The sequence below is a fragment of the Cupressus sempervirens genome, chromosome 11, assembly GCF_028749045.1.
Source record: "Cupressus sempervirens isolate cs-2001-9-10 chromosome 11, ASM2874904v1, whole genome shotgun sequence".
Lineage (NCBI taxonomy): Eukaryota > Viridiplantae > Streptophyta > Pinopsida > Cupressales > Cupressaceae > Cupressus > Cupressus sempervirens.
The window spans coordinates 204,210,981-204,227,862 of NC_143128.1; positions in this window are offsets into that span (position 1 = coordinate 204,210,981).

A 16,882-nucleotide genomic window follows, 5' to 3' on the forward strand; every position below is an offset into this window, starting at 1 on the left:
TATGTTCATTTTTAACTTTATATATGTCCTTGATAAATCTTTATGTCGAGTAAATGTACACTATGAGAAATTAGAAGCTAAGAAGGAAGCTGGATCAAGAATACCCATTTAGGATGAACCCCCTGAGACACTAGATGTCTTTGTAAGCTATTAATTTGAGTAAAAATTTGACTCTAAAAGATATGGTGACATTAGTGACTTAGAGGAATCTTCCTACTCTATTTTTACTAGAGGATGTCATGGAGGAAAGATAAGTGGTCAAACAACAAGCTCCATAGTGATATATCAGGCAAAGGATGCAAGAACCTGAAGCAATGAAACTCTAAAGATAAAAAAGGCCATAACCTATTGTGGTTTCACAACACACACCCCATTCCTTAGTAAAAATGGGGACCCTCGAGTAATTTTTTTATTTTTTCTTTCCTAGATTCCTAATTTGGGTTATGAGTCTTTTTTAGGGTTTTACCTAGAGTTTGGGTTTTGTTTTGCCCTCTTCTTGAGAAACCCATATGCTAGAAATTAGATATTTTGTGAATTTAATATGTTGGGGAGAACACTAGCACACCTAGCACACCTATCACACCCCTCAAGGTGTGCTAAGTGTGTTAGATGCACTAGTGGAGGGGCAATATCCTTTGGGAGTGCGCACTTGCATATTTGCACACATCCAAAAGACATGCTCCATCCCATGCCTATAAAAGGAAAAGACCTCTCCTTCATTATTCATTTTCATCCTTGAGCCAAAGAAGAGTTCACCTTCACACTATAGAGGTGTGCCCAATCTCCAAATTTCTACACATACACACAAAATGTTAAGTTAGAAGGTGCACACCTTGCACACTTATCCTAGGTGCACAATGTGTACATCTTTTTTAATGAAATTTTTATGGCCTTGAAATTTGATCAGAAGTGAAACTTCTTTTAGTTTTACTAAGTTTTCATCAACAATTTCATCAGTGGATTTGAGGAAATGCTACTCCTACTTTCATTGGTTTCCCACCTAATCTTTTCAATGATTTAACTCACAGACATGTTGTTACTATGGTTTATGTCCATTAGGAATTTCCATTTCATGCTATTTATTTTTATCTCTCATTACCTTATCTTTGTTATTTTCTTTTCTAACCCTTGATTAAATTAGGAATTCATATAGTTGCATTTTTAGATTGCATTCATAAAAAAATATCAAAAATATATCTTGTTTTGTGGTTAATTTTGAAACAAAAAGCAAATTTATCATCTTATCTGAAATTGGTTTGAACCAGCAACGACCTCTTTGTGGACAAAAAAAATTATCTTCAACTGAGTAGATTCTAGTAGGTCCAAAGATTTCCTAGAACCTTGGAGTTGGTCCTGTATACACTAAAAATTGTCCTAAATGACTTTATTAATTTAATTAATAATGGTCACATTCCTCTACTTATTTAATTAAATTATTTTAATTAAATAAGTTCATTTTTGTCTAAGTATTTAAATTTAATTTAAATACTTTCTAGCTCTAATGTGTTAATTTAAAATAACACATGATTCTCCACATATTCCTTTTTTTAAAATAAATTTTATTTATTTAAAATCCTCCATATTCCCATTAATTCTTCTAGACCTTGATTAAATTAAATTTCATTTAATTTAATCTTTATTCAAATTGCCTAGAAGTATGTGCATTCATATGAGTTGTCATCACATCTTTTAAGCACATGTTGTCTACACCATAGGAATCTTCTACACACACATGCCATGTCATCAGTCTTATCTATCTATCTAGAATGTGAGATAAGATGCTTAGTTGTCAATTCTTATCCTTATCTCTTGTGCTTAGTTGTCAAACCCTATCTTTATTTCCTAGTGGTTTCTAAGCACATTCTAGATGCTTCCTCCATCCACTTTAAATAGACATCTTGTCTCAAGCTTTACACATGGACACGAGAGGCCAAAAACACAAAGAGAACCCCGACTGAGTTAGGAATCATTAGAGGTCCATTAGAATTTCTTATTGTTGCATCATCATTCTGTCATTTTGATTTTTTATAATCATCTAGGCTAGGTACATTTTCCATTTGCATTCATACATCCAAGAGATTCATCCATTGTTGTGTTCCTAAGAGCATACCGAACATACTATCCATTGTTATGTTCATAGTTTGAGGTTTGCATAATCTTGGTTACAATTTTATGCAACACATTTTGGCACGCCCGGTGGGACCCACTTCACGGGTTCAAATTTTTTCAAGCTAAGGTTGGAGGCTTGCGGTTGGAGAATAACTTGCGTCTAATCAATTCACGAGGTTCGTCACCATCTTTGGAGCACATGAGGTGAGTACCCTATATTTTGTTCTTCTTTGTTTAAAAAAAAGAAAAAAGTATAGGGGCTCAGGGTAGGTTTTCTTCATTTTTCTTTATGCCCTTTAGGTTATTATTAAAAAAAAAAAAAGTTATTTTTTTTTTAGGGGGGTTATTTTCTTTTTGTTAGAGCATATTAATGGGGAAGGGAGAAGAAAACAATTTAAAAAAAAAAAAAATATAAGGAGGGTGTGTTTTAAAAATATAAATTAAAAAAAAAAAATTCAAAAAAAAAACAAATAAAAAAAAACATTTTGTATAAGCTTGAGCCGCCTTCGCCGACGGCTCCCTCTCTTTCTCGGTCACCACCGCACCACCCAGTGGCCGCCTCTGCGTAGCTCACCGGCCACTGCCACCGGCAGCGTCGCCGCAGAGTCACTACGGCTCCTCACCGCTTGCGAGCCACCTCGGCGCCGCTCTCCCGAGTTCCTCTGCCGACGTTTAAACCACTGACATTTATGCTCCGCCCGTTCAACGACCTGCTCCGCCTAGTTCTACCTCCAGTCCGACCGCTTTGCCCGCATCCTACGCTCGCCGCCACCGGTACCTGAACTACCTGCAGTCACCGCCACTACCCCCCTTTGCCCCCCAATCTCCCTGGCCCTCGAATTAGATCTATGAGATCTAGGTGCTCGTAGGAGCTCAATAGTTGGATTTAAGTAGATGTGGCTGTTTGTGTGACTGTGATGTGACCAGATCTGAACTGTGGAACCCCTCCAACTCGTTCAATTCCTCTTCTCTTCCTCCAAAATGATAGATGCAAAAAAAAAAAATAGAGAGACACTGAGTGTGTTGGTATGATAAATATTCAACTTTCATAGATATGTAATGTAGAGATTAGAGGTCAGTACAAGTTTGAATTTGTGCACATGGGTATTTCTGTGATCTCATTGTCCTACCGACATAATGAAAGCAAGATGCATTGGATCAAAGGATGAAAACTCAGAAAATATTAGTTGGAGAATGGTGACTGACAGCTCACTGAGCTTGATGTGTGAGAAGTCAACTCTCGGGTTTGACTGTGACTCCTAAAATGCCATTTTCAGTCAAGCTTGAGGTAGGTTCTTGAGGAAGAATGAAGGATCGTATGATTTTCATGCCTTACTGGCAGAGGCATTTAAATAGAAAAAAATTTGAAAAAAAAAAGAAAAAAAAAAGATTTTTTTTTTTTTTTTGCTTTTATTTCCTTCAAATAGGCCTTTTAGAATCAAATTTTTTTTAATGCATTTAGATCATTATTTTTCATTTTCCTTTTAGCCAAAACATCCAAAAAACTAAATTTTTTTTTGCTTTTCGTGTGCCTGATTTTTGCAACATTGAATGAACATTGTACATTTTAATCACGTGTGTCTTCAATTAGATTAGAAAACTTAAAATTTCTTTGGTAACGAACAAGTGTCTTTTAAACCCCAAGTCCACTTACGTATTCTCTCTCCTCACGCCTTTGGGCGACCTTGGGTGCACAAGAAATAAGTGTATTTGTTTTTCATTTTATTAGGAGGCCTGCTTGGGGATTTCATCACCACTTGGGACAACCTCAACTCCAGTGTTCTGGCAGAGTATAAAAATTGAGAGGTGAATCGAAAGACACCTCTCTTGGAAGCGTAATATTGTCACTCTTGGCTAAACCCCAAAGAACTTTATACCCTTGGGAAGTGAAGGAGGAGATTGGGTTACCATTTCCCCCTGGCTGTGTGGCAGTATTTCCTTTCATCTACAGATTTGGGCCTCACGTACCTTGCGTATATCGAGGACGCTCCCTAGTTGAGCCTTGTACAACCTAGTTTAGCCTTATAGGACTGTTGGTGTGTTTTGCATGTTTGAAGCACATTGGCATTGTACATATTTCATTGTTTGCTTTTACATCTTAAACCTAAAAATTCAAAAAAAAAAATCATAAAAGTTCAAAAATCCAAAAAAAAAAAAAAAACATTTCAAAAACACAAAAAAAATCTCTTCTTAATTATCATTCCAAATCATTTCACGTCACATATTTCTTCCATCTAAGACATTGTTCCCTCTTACATATCTTACCTTAATCATTCAAAATGTTGCTTGACATCTTCATCCTCTTTATTTATCCAAATCATTTCCTTGTCATTTAATCACGTTCCTAATCTTCATCCTAGTCATGATTCATCATTATTCATACTCAATTTTCCTAGTCAAGCTCATCATGCATTCTTAATTCAATTTTTCAAATCAGCATTCTTCTAATCCAATTCCTTGTCAAATTCAGTCATCCAAGTCATAATCAATCTTTCAAAAACTTCATTCATGTCTTCTTCTATTTCAATTTGACATCACATATTCTACTATTGACATAGGAGCATTGTTTTATCATTGGACTTTCATTCAAATCAAACATTCACTTTGTTTACACTATCATAGGGTTCTTATAAAATCAAGTCGAACCCTCATCCAATCCAAATTCAAACCAAATCAGTATTGAATCAATTCAAATTTTAGCTTTAACATACCTAGGAATAAACCTCCAAAAGTTACTTTCTTTGAGCAAAAGGTAGCAACATTCACTAAAATAGAGAACAATGTTGCAGTTGAGCTTGGCCAAATGAAGAAGACCATGTGTCAAATCACTAATGAGTTGACTTAGTTGAAGTTGTCACAAGGACATAACAACAACTTTTAGAGAACAAATCCTGGTCCCTACAACAACAACAATTATAGTTAGAACTACAATAGGAATTTTAGTGGAAATATAAATATAGGAAGCAAAAATCTAGGAATAAACAATGGAGGAAATAAATCTAATACTCCTAATCACAAAAAAGGATTCCAAAGATAGAATCGACAATGGACTACCCATCTGAATAATGGAAGTATTCTTGTAGACAATAACAACAACAATGCCCAATATGTGTGTTGCGGTTTCATAACACACACCCCAATACTCATAGAAATGGGGATCCCCTAGTATTTTTTTAACTTTCCAGATCCCTAGTCTAGGGTTTGAATCTTTTTTAGGGTCCTACCTAGTTTCTAAGTCTAATTTGACCCCTTGTCAAAAAAACCTAGTTGCCAAAAAATGGAGATTTTGAGGAAAAATTGAGTTTTGGTAGTTAAGGTTGCATACTAGTGCACCTAGCACACCTACTATACCCATCAAGGTGCACTAGTGCACTAAATGCATTAGTTTGGGAATACTTCCCTTTTTAAGTGCACACATGTACAGGTGCATACCTCCAAAGGTGCACTCCATCCCGAGCTTATAAAATCTTGGGACCCTTCCCTCCTCCAATCTTATTTCCCCTTTGAAGTCTTTGGCAAGTGCACCTCTGCATATTGTGAGGTGTATTTCATCTTCTACACCTACACACACAAACGTGTTAAAATAACTAAGGAAAAGGTGTGCACCTTTTGTTGCACAAGCTTAACAACACTTTCAAATCTAAACAAACTTCACCTAAAGTGAAAGGTGTGCATGTGCACACCTATCCAAGGGGTGCACATGTGCACTTTTCATACATTGAATTTTCAAATAAGCATCATTAGGATGTACACATAGTGCACCCCACAAGGTGTGCTATGTGTGCACCCTTAGTGCTAAAGATTTGTTTAAGGATTTAGGGTTTTTAGGTTTGTTTTTATCATAACTAGGGTTTTTTTAAATTATTTTTTTCAACCTTCCAGACTAATGGATGTGTGTTTTGGGTAGATAAAATGGCTTCCTCCTCATCCTCCCTCACTGCAAAGATGGCTCCAAAATTGGTGGTCTTCAAATTTCAAGGTGTTCCAATGAAATCATGTTTCCAAGATGCTCGTTCAGAGATCTGAGACACTAAACTAGGCATGCTTAGTATTATGCAACAAAACAAATGATAGGCCCCCTATGGTGTCTACACTTATAAGATCAAGGTTAGTAAATGTAGCTTCACACCTAGTTTCAGTATAATCTTCTGAGTTGGTTATGGCATTGATAGAGAATTATATTTTGGAGGAAAGGGTGGTAAAAAGAATAACTAGAGAGATCATTCTAGATCTGAGGCCTAAGAATATAAAGAAAGCATTTCATCTTCTGGGTTAGATTAGTACATTAGGTTGGCATACCATCAAGTAGCAAGGTGGTATAGAGAGCATGAACTAGAAGCTACAAAAATTATTCAATCCTTGTATCTCATTGATAGGACTCCTCTTGGGAGAAAAGCAAGGAAAATATATATGACCAGAGGTTATATGAAAGATGATATCGAATGTTCTATAGTGCTTCTAAGAAGAATCATGGGGTTATTAGTAGTGGGACACTTAAACATATGGATGGTACACTTCATTGAAACCATCAAAATGACAAAGATGCCAATCGACTTGGCCTATATTCTTAGTGAGAATTTAGATAAACAATTGGTGGTAGTAAAAAATGACCTAAGGTTCTATATGACATCTTATTTGGTTTATTTTTTAGTAACAAGAGCTAAAAATTACCAAGGGTTTTTTAAAAAGGGAAACTTGAAAGATTCTAATGCATGATCTTATGTGGTATATCCACAGCTAGTGAGGAAAAAGCTCTTAGATCACAACAAACAATATAGAATAGTGAATGATGCTTTCATTTTTACAACTTCTAGCTCATTGAGGGAGACTATGTGAAATGGATGTTAGAAGAGGTAGTAGTGAATATTACAAAAATAGGAGCCTACTACATCCAATTCAAGACATTCACCTTTTTAAGGGTAGTAGGTACAATTGTAAATCCAAAGAAGCTCCCTAGGTATCTGTGTGATAGACTCATATTTTTAGAGATTGCACGACAAATCTCATCTACATATGAGAGGGTAAGAAAGCAACATAAGAAGACCTAGGTATGGCCCATCACTATAGGTCCATTTGGTGTTAAACAGAAGTAGGATACCATGAATTTTGAGTCAGAATGAAATCAGTATCCCTTGGAGGATTATAACTACCCTCATCCATGTTTTGATAACATTGGAAAAGTTTAACACTTGATAGGAAAACAATTCAAACATGAAGATACCATAGAGGATCATTAGATGACTACAGTAGATGACTATGAAATTTGAATAAGGGATTATTGTAGGATGAATCTTTATTTGGAAGTTAGCACCTTGAAAATTAATGTCCTATTAAAGATTGTGTAGCAAGATACTAAAGAGGTCTTAGATCCCTTATATAACCATGATAAGATATATGATCAGCCTATCATGAATACAGAGGTTGATAGAGAAGAAAACATAGATATTAATCATAAGGTGAGGCATATTATCTAGTTAACTAAGGAATGGATTAAGAGACCATTCAAGCTAGATTTGATTCCACAAATGATATTTTTCCAAGTTACAAGAAGCTTAGTAAAAGGTAGAGGAACAAAACTAATAGTACCAACATTTATGAGCTGTCTCCAATAAGGCTAGAAATGGTCCATAAACTTATAGAGAAGCTAGATACTATAGAAGGGTAAAAAAAAAAGGAAAAGAGCTTACCCTGAACAAGTTGAGCCTAAAGAGGAGGCAACTCAAGCACCTAAGAGCCAAGGGACACATAATGTAGAAGATACTCAGATTTAGGATATTCTACTAGTACCACTTCTAGAACAAGGGAAAGAAGCAAAAGCAAAAGCACATGAAGTGTCTTTACCTACACAAGAGGAAGAAGCCTCTCAATGGACTCCCAAGAAAAGAAAGATGAAAAATCCAATTAAAAGGACAAGGAGAAAAAAGGTGATAAGAAAGGTCATTCCTTTTCCATCAGTCCTAGAAGTTATTTTGGAGGAAGAAGAATAGGATGATGAAGATGAAGAGGATAACCTTTCCTTGAGTTAAAGGATTAATCTTGCTAGGGGTACTAAGGTAGAATGGAGAAGGAGATCTACTATAACACCACCATTCATTTCTACACAACCTATTCAGGTTACAACTTTGGAGGATGAGTTATAACAATGGATTGATGAGCAAGAGGATGAAGGGCCTGATATTTTTAAGATGTCAAATTTTGTTTTCATGCCTGTAGGCACTAAATTTATAGGAGATTACATAAGGGATACACCAAAAAATCAACCTCCACAAGAAGATTGGAGTTAAATTCTGCCTTATACACAAGGATCATTAATTGATCCATCATCACCAAGACAAGATTTATCTTGTTTGGATAAAGGTTTAGTTACTCCTCTCCCTCTAGATAATGAAGAATAGGTACAAGCTAAATAGATAGAAGAGCCACAAAAAATACCTATTGATGAAGTATCAAAAGAGGGGCAAATAGATGAGAAACCTCAATAGACTTCCCAACATACAAAGGTGAGGGCTATAGACTCAACAGACATAGAGATGTTTGGTACGAATCTCTCACAAAAGGAGAAGAATCCAGAGAGGAATGATAAAGGAAAGGGCCTACCATTACAAGATCCCTCTTCATCTAAGAATAAGTCTCCAATGGAAGATACTCCAAGATGTTTGAGAAAAGAGGTGATATTTAGAAACAAAAGGTAGTTGTATTGTACTGAGGAAGAGGCAATGAGAGAATTAATTGAAGCTCTCAAGAAACCATAGACACCCATGGGTGATGCATAAACATTGGCCTTTGTTATGAGTGATCAAAATTAGGACTTGTTTTCCCATGTTGCTATCCCTCTTCTACATGCAGATATTGAGGATTTGACCCCAAAATATTATCAAATCAAAGAGGTCTTGCTTGGAAAACCCACTGTGGATACTGCCAAATTGATTTTCAGTATGGGAATCAATGAAGTGTTTACACACTTAGAACAAGACGAGTCTAAAGAGTTAAAGCTTTGAAATTAGAATGAATTCCTGAGAGGTTATTTGCATGAAGTAGTTGGTCTACTAGATCCTGACAATCTTGAGGAGAATCTAGAAGTAGCATTCGATAACAAGGATAATGAAAACATAATATTAGATCCATTTTTGAAGGACTGCTAGTAATGGTGGGAAAGTTTTAAAGAAAAAGGTGTCTAGATCATACAAGGAAATCTTAAGTTATTGAACCACATGTAGGATAATGCAAACAAGCTAGTTGTTGTATAGAACCAAGATTTTGGATTGATGGATGAGATACATACCTGGGGTAAAGACCTACAAGCATTACAATCAATAAAGGGTTAGAGGTATTAGATGTTGATGGATGTATAAGATAGATAATTGGATAAAGAAGATTGCAAATGGTAATAAAGTATTGGAGACATTACATGTGGATATTCATAGGCTCAAGGATCAAACCCAAGAGAAAATTTTGGAAGCAAAGAAATATTACAATGATGCTTGCCTTGATATTTTTGGAGATGATTCAAGGGATAGAATCATGACTATGTAAGTAGTTTTTGAAAATTTTTGGAATACTTTTGAAGAAAATTCCACTAATGAGGATACTAGACAAGCATTTAAGACCAAAGAGGCAATTCTAGAGTTGGATGTGAAATTGGGAGATTTTACAGAGACTCGTATAGTGGTGGAAAACTATTGACCAAAAGTAAAGGATAAATATGATGCTTTAGATTTTTTAGATACAACCCAAGTGAGGGATATTAGAGAGAAATTCAAGAATAAATACCCAGACATAGCTCTAGTATGAAGGGGAACAAAACCTAGAAGTTAGAATTTTAGTTTTGAATCTTGGTAAAATTTTGCATTTTTTGGATTTGTCTCCCAAGGTGCACTTCTCCCAAGGTGCAAAAGGTGTGCAAGGTGCACTTATCCAAAGGTGCACTAGAAGTTTTTGAAGGAATCAATAGTGTGCTGATATTTAACTGCTAGTTCTAAATTTACAGCTTTCCATGCATCAAAAATGCATTTTGATGGCAGTTTAATTCCTGCAAACCTCTAGAGAAGGTTGAGATTCTATTTTTGGCATATCTAGAGACTCCTACATCATTTAATGTCTTTATTCTTCTTATTTTACCATGCTTTCTTTGTTTTAAGATATGCAAAGATTCATGCACCCATTAAATGATATAAATAAGGTGGAGTCCTAGTCAGCAATGGTTAGAGAGTCAATTTGTACATAAATAGATTTGTTTTATTAGTTTAGAAGCATATGTTTGCATAAAGAGATCTCTCACTCTCAACATAGATTGAGAAGATGATTTATTATAAATTTAGGAATGTAATATGTATTCTAGGCCATTATTTTGATGCAATAATATATGTTTTTGGTGCTCTCATTCTAAGTGTAGTTATTTTGACTTGAGTGTTAATATTTTGTGAATTTATGTTCATGGAGTGTAATGGAGCCAATTATTTTATTGTGTTATTTTGATTGAGTGATCTTATAATTTTGGAGTTTGCCACATGTTTACAAATTTTGCTAACATACTTAGTTGGAGAAGATATCACACTATTGTTCCTGCATATCTTTTTGTCTTGCATGAGTGCATTTTTGATGGCCTTGCAATCTGATGAAAACTAAAACATCTTACAGTTACTAAATTCTCATCGATGATTGCATCAGTGAAATTAAGGAAGCGATGCTCCTATTTTCATTGGTTACCTATTGATTTTTTCAAAGGCTTAACTCATAGATGTGTTGTTTCCATGGCTCATGTCCATTAGGGATTTATTTTTTAGGTCAATTTCTTCAACTTCTTCTTACCCTATCTTCATTATTTGCTTTTGCAAACACTTGGTTAATTTAAGAATTCATATAGTTGCATAGTTCAAATTGCATTCATTATAAACATAAAAATACAAAAATATATTTCTTTTTGTGTGGTTTATTCTTTTGAGATAGCAAGTAGATTCAATATCTTATCTAAAATTGGTCAAAACCAAAAAAGGCCTCCTTGTGAACACTCACATTTATCTTCTACTAAGTGGATTATAGTAGGTTGCAAGATTACCTAAAGCCTTGGAGTTGATCTCAGATTAGCTTTTCAAGAGAGGAGTTCAAAAGGATTCCTTTTGTTAAGCATCATTTAAAATGGAAGCTCAACAATGTGGACATCAATTAGTATTATAATAATCATAATGTACCGAATGATGATGGCTCATATTAAAATGGAAATCAGCAAGAAAATCAAAATCCAATGGAAAATATTAATGAGTCTCCCATGTAATTCAATGACATGATGCTAGAATCTTATTATTCTTTAAAGAAAATAGGAATGGAACAACCAACAAACAAAGAATTCTCTTTTCCATTTAGTTAGGAACTAGATACTCAACTTGAAGAAATGTTTTCCTTCTAGAAAGATAATCAAAATACCTACAATTTGTGAAGTTAAAAGGAACCCTTGTCTGATGGTATTCCTATTGCATTACAACCAACTCATCTAAATCTAAGAGCAACTAACAATCTAGTACCTATTAGAACCTTGTATAGAGGACAACAAAATTAGAATCAAGGAAATGTGCCTACAAACTTGAAAAATCCCGCTTTGTCTACTAAAAAGTATAGTGTGATGGAATATTTGAAATGAACAAAGGCCAACATGTCCATGATTGACATGCTACAAAACTATCCTCTTCAGCGAGAAGCACTGATGAAAATTATCAATAATACAAAGGCACCCCATTATATGAATAATATTCCTCAAAAGATAGTATCTCAACAAGACTATGCTTTGGAGGCCATGCCAACTATGTTTAAAGATAGGTTTGAGGTGCCTCCATTTTTCTTAGAATCAAAATATATGAGAAGAATCTTCACAATTTCCTAATTGATTTAAGAGCTTCTTGTAATGTTATGCCACTTTTGATAGTACAAAGGTTGGGAGTCACTCCTTAACCATCTAATAGAATAGTGATTTAGCTTGACAAAATGGAAGTAAAGGTTATTGGTGTGTTGAAAGATGTTCATATACAATTGACAGTTGACCTCCAAATTAAAGAAATCATAGATATACATGTGGTTGAAATTCCTAAAACATATGGATTGCTACTAAGTAAATACTATATAAAATTCTTAAGAGGATTATTTTCAACAAATTTTACTCAAGTATGATTACCTTGGAAAGGGTTGAACAATCAGATCAAGATTAATGTAGAACCAAAAATAAAAATGATGATTATAGAATAAATGCACCAAATGAGGTGGCATTTTCATAGTTTGATTTAGGCTCTTACAAAGTAATGGATTTTGATATAATTTCAAGTAAAATATTAGATAATCAAGATGGAAGATCCATGAGTGCAATCCCAAAGCCAGAGATCATAACACAATTCATAGACAACATGGTGGTTAACTTGCAATGTTTAGGAGTAGAGTCTGACCCAAGTATTTTTCTTCTTCTAGGATTTTGTAGATTACATAAATTTAGTTTTATAGAGTTTGAATGTTCACATTGCCAAGAAGTAGTTTCTAAAGTATTAACATAGATAATAGAAATAAAGAGTGACAATGTTCCAAAAGAAGTACCCACAAAAAATCTAAGTTCTACAAACATATTTGAATTTGTGGAAAAAATTGGAGAGCAAATTGAAGATCTTAATGCATCATACAATGATACTTCTTCAAATGGTGGAGGTTTGTCTTCTCCTCCATCAAAAATGATCAAGGTCCAAAGAAGGAGATGTTACATAAAAGGTCAAGGTTGGACTTTAGTAGCTGTTCATCCCAAGCCTAAAATGGACAAAATTATAGACTTAATTAGGGAAATCTAGGATAAATAAGAAATAAATGCTCCTCATATCAAGGAGTAACAATGGAAAATCATCAAATCCACCCTGCGAGATATTATAGTGAATCCATCAGAAAAAGTCTTTTAAGGTTCAGGTGAAGGAAAAGCTATGAATGAACAAGCATAAATCTAGGAAACCTAGAGAAGATCTAATCTGGATAGTCCATTTCAATGGCTCCAAGTGAAAATTAGGAGCTAGTACAGGTATTGAGTTAATCAAACCAAAAGGTAGGTCTTTATATGCAACATATTAATTACAATTTAGATGTACTAACAATCTTGTAGAATATGAAGCCTTGATTCACAGACTTCTCTTTGCATTAGAGAAGGGAATCAAAGCTCTCATAATCAAAGGAAAATCCCAATTGGTGACTAGAAAAGTAAAATCAATTTATTCTTACAATAATAGAAGATTACTCATTTATCAGAAGAGAGTATGGGATCTAATGGAGGACTTCAAAGCTTTTAACATAAGGTCCATCCCCAAAAGGAGAAACATGGTAGTAGATGCGTTAGCAATTTCAACTAGCGCATTACAACCCGTCAAGAGAAAAAAATTGAAAAGATTTTTAGTAGAATTGGTTGCTTCCCTATCAATCTTGAATAACATTACAAACTTCCAAGTATTCCAACATGACCAACACATACTTGAATTTATCATGTGCAATGACCATTTTAAGGGGCAAGAGATTGATGATACTCCATATGATAAACCTAAGGAGGAAGAGCATGAAGACAAAGATAAGATTCTCAATTTGAAAACCAACACTATTCTAAAGGGAATGGTTTAGTTGGAGTGCATTTTTGATCGTGATGAATCAACACTTAACAAGAGAATGGATAAAGAAAAATGGATCAAAGAACGTGATCCATACAAACTATGTATTAGTGAGGACCTTAGATTGGTAAGGGTTAGAAAAACATGAAAAAATTAGGAAAGAGAAGATATGCTCCAATTACCTAGGGAGTATAAAGATGTAATTTCTTGGAGTTATGAAGAACTCAAAATATATGATCCTGAGATCACCACAAATGACATTTTGTTGAAGCCAGATGCTAAGCCTTTCTGACAAAGGCAATGACCTATTAGTCCCATTATAGAATTGTTGATAATGAAGGAAGTTAAAAAATTTCTTAATTCTAAGATTATCCTCCCCATATGCCGTTATACATGGCTAATTTAGTTCTAGTGAGGAAAAATACTGGGGAAATCCTCCTTTGTGTGGATTTTTGCAATTTGAATCTAGCATCTCAAAAGGACAACTACCCTTTTCTTCACTTGAAGAAGTACTACAAATTGTTAATAGTTCAAAAATGATATCTTTCTTAGATGGATATTTTGGGTATAATTAGGTGATAGTTGATGAAGAAGATAGGTTGAAGACTACTTTCATGAAAAAATGGGAAACTTTTGCATACAAAAAATGCTCTTTGGGTTGATTAGCATAGGAGCTACATTCCAATGAGCCATGGAAAAAGCTTTCAAGGGACTAATAAAAAAATGCATAGTTATCTACATGGATGACTTAATTGTCTTTTCAAAGAATCAAAGCACTCACATTACCGATTTAAGACAAGTGTTCAATAGATGCCACAAATATGGAATATCACTTAATCCTAAGAAATGTTCATTTGGGATCACTAAAGGAAAGATCCTAGGTCATACTATCTCTAAAGCTAGAATCTCCATTGATCTTGAGAGAATTGAAGCCATTCTAAAGTTGTCACCCCCACATAGTCATAAGTCTTTCTTTGGGGAGATAAATTTTGTGTGAAAGTTTATAAGTGGATTTGTAGAGGTATTTCTTCCCCTTAATGATTTACTAAAAAAGGGAGAAAAAACATGATGGGTTTCAAAAATCAAGAAATCATTAGAGGACATCAAAGTGGCTATTTCTATAGCTCTAGTACTTATTAGTTGAGATTATGAATTTCATTTTAAAATATACTCTTTTTCCTCATAACATTCATGTGCTAGAATTTTTATGCAAAAGAAAGACAAAGAGGATAAAAGTTCTATTGCTTTCATGAGTTTTCCTCTAAAGAATACTGATTTGAACTATTCTAATCTCAATAAATGGTCTTTTTTTCTAATAAAGGTAGTCATGAAATTTTACCACTATATTTTAAGGAGCAAGGTATATGAAATTATTCCTAATCTTGTGGTTAAGACATTATTGATGAAAAATGAATTAGGTGAGAGACATGGAAAATGGATGGTAATACTTCAAGAGTTTGATTTAGAGATTCAACTAATGAAGTTAGTGAGAGGAAAAGGATTATAAAAAATGATAGTAGATAGCCAGATAGAAGATGAGAAGAAGTTCAGATTTGAGGATGAAACCAACACAAAAGATCAAAGGAAGATTATAGTATCTCAAATTGACATTGATTGGGGTATAATAATAGCTATTTGGTACCAGGATATGGTTTACTATCTTTTACAAAATCAATACCCCAATTGGACAAATAGTTCCCTACTCAGAGGTCTCAAAATGAAGTGTAAATCTTACATGCTACAAAATAGAAAACTGTATAAAATGAACTATGAAGGAATTTACCTAAAGTGTTTGGGATGAGAAGAAGTAAAAGAGGTTTTGGAGTAGTTTTATGATAAGTATGGTATAGAACATGGTTCAATAGAGGCTATGGCCCATATGATTTTAAGATCAAGTTGTTTTTGGCCTACAATATTCAACGATACTTTTGAACATGTGCATACTTGCCACATTTGTCAAACTAGTGCTAATAGAGAAAGAAATCCAAAAATTCCATTATAACTAATGTTTGAGGTACACTCTTTTGCAAAGTGGGGGCTAGATTTTATTGGTCCAATAAACCCACCCTCATTGACACATTCATTCTCATAACTACAGATTATTACACACACTGGACATAAGCTGATATTTTAAGAAATTGCATGACAAAGGTTGTTATAGACTTCTTTGAGGAATATATTGTTGCTAGATTTGGGATGCCATTCTTTTTAGTGTGTGATAACAGATGAAATTTTTCATTAATATTCCTTACCCAATGGGTACTAGAAAATCAAGTCATAATGAAGTTCTCTTCAAATTACTATCCCCAAGGAAATGGTGTGGCTGAATCTACAAATAAGAACTTGATCATGACAACAAGATGTTTATTGAAGGAAAAACCTAAAGATTGGCATATTCAACTCAAATATGTGCTATGGATAGATCGAGTCAGGGTCAAGAATATCTTGGTAACATCCCCATACTTACTCGTCTATGGACAAGAGCTGGTGTTGCCAATTAATCTTAGGGTTCCTATTTTGAAATTCATGAGTGGGTACACTAAAGATACTGATAGGGTTTAGATTATACTAATGAATCTCTTAGAGATAGATGAGAAATAGATAGCTACTTTAGAGCATATGCTAAAACACTAGGCTATCATAAAAAGTTGGTTCAACAAGTGGACCACAATAATTTTTTGTAGAATATTTGAACTTGTTCTTCTATGGGACAAGGAAAAAGAAAAGCTAAACAACTACACTAAGTTTCAATGGTTGTAGATTGGTCCTTATCAAATTGTAGAAATTCTAGGAGAAAATACGTTTAGGTTGGGTTCCTTACAAGGGGAATGGGTTCCATTGCTAGTCAATGGGAAGTTCCTGGAACATTACTTTGAGGTCTATAGATATATTTATTTTCACATATGTGTTTATTTCTGCAAGTGTGTATTGTTTTAGTCATGTGTTTATTTCTGTAAGTGTGTTTGCTTTCATTCATGTGCTTATTTCTACAAGTGTGTTTACATTCAGTCATGTATTTATTTCCAAAGTTGTGCCAGTTTGGGTTAGGTCCAATCAAGATTTTATCTTGATGTATTTTATAAACCATTTTCTTGTGGTTTTAACTTCTAGGAAGAGGTATTTCTTTGTCAGAATATTTAGATGATATATATCTTCTACCA